Genomic DNA, 1,489 nt, shown 5'->3' with positions numbered 1-1,489 from the left:
GCCCCTCTCCCACTAGGGGTTTTTTCAGCATACGAGTTACAAGAGAATGCCGAGTTGCTAACTCGGCAAACTCGGCAAAAACTCGTAGCACGATTCGGAAAGCTCGGAGAGGACTCTCACCTACTCGTAGCAGCTCTGAACTCGTCGCGCTAATTTTGAACATGTTCAAAATTATCGCCACGAGTAGATAACTCGTAGTAAACTCGAAGAACTCGTAGGTAGCTCGTAGAGTACTCGGGGTACTCCTACCTAGCTCGTACACTACTCTGGATACTCGTCGGCGGTTTTTTCATCTACGAGTTTGATGCGAGCACCCAAAAACGAGTACGAGTAAGTACGAGCGCATCGAATTGGCTCGTACCTAACTCGTATCTAATTCGGTACAAACTTGTTACACTCTTAATAATCTCGTAGTTAACTCGGTGCTCTGCTCGGCATAATTCGTACATAACTCGTAACCAACTCCATAGAGTCATACCTCACTCGTAGCTAAGCTCGTATAGGTCCTTTCTGAGCGAAGGAAAATCCTGGATCAGCGGCTGTATTGTGTTTGAAATGGAAGTATAAAATAAACTGAGCGCTTCTGACTCACTTTAAATCAAAATTCCATTACCAGATCAAATGATATCTTAAACGTTAAACGTTAAACGTTGATCTTTAAAATTAAAAATTAAACTTTTTTCAATTTCATAATTAATCTATTTTTTTTTTTTTTTAGCCTGAAAAAGAAAAAGTAGTCATGGTACCAATCCCAGCCTTTGGATTGTGCTGCTACAGTATGCTTCTGTGTCACACTTACACTTAGGTTTTAAACAATGAAATGGAATGTTAACATGTTAAACAAGCACTATGAAATATTAAAGGTTCTTGTGTGAATGATTTTAATTAAATAAATTTGTTCAAAATACAAAATTCCAATGTTTTTATTGCTGTCTTATGTTATCTGTTATATTTTTGGCCGGTCCAACGTTTATACAGTATTTATAAGTTATGGCACCGATGCATGACTTCGTCTCAACGTTGATATTTAATAAAATAATGTGTATATCTGACGACGGTTGTATCAACGGAGATATTTTGACGTCGATTCACCTTCAAAATTCAATTTATCCACCCTTGACGATTTGCCACTTTAATCCAATAAATTGAAAAATATATTTCATTTTTGAGCTTTTCATCAGAATATTTGATAGCATTGGTCATTAGTAAAAAGTTCAGAAATTCTTATTTTAGATATTGTCTATTTCTGAGTTTTCGGAATTCCCTGTCACTGTTGATACAGCAGAAATTCAGTTTGGGATGATGATAAAGATGAAGACATTCAGCACATGTCAGAAGAAGGTAATTGTAAAGTTGGTGATAAACTGGTAAAGTTAACTGAAGATTGACAACTATTGGCTAGATTCCTCTTTTCGTCAGATGGGTTTCTTTTCATCCCCACTGACATGCTATCGAAGAACATTAAATGGTTATGACACTATATATACAT

This window comes from Anneissia japonica, unplaced genomic scaffold, assembly GCF_011630105.1.
Source record: "Anneissia japonica isolate Jap-2015-1 unplaced genomic scaffold, ASM1163010v1 scaffold119_len492752_cov174, whole genome shotgun sequence".
Classification (NCBI taxonomy): domain Eukaryota; kingdom Metazoa; phylum Echinodermata; class Crinoidea; order Comatulida; family Comatulidae; genus Anneissia; species Anneissia japonica.
This window is presented reverse-complemented; position numbering follows the sequence as displayed.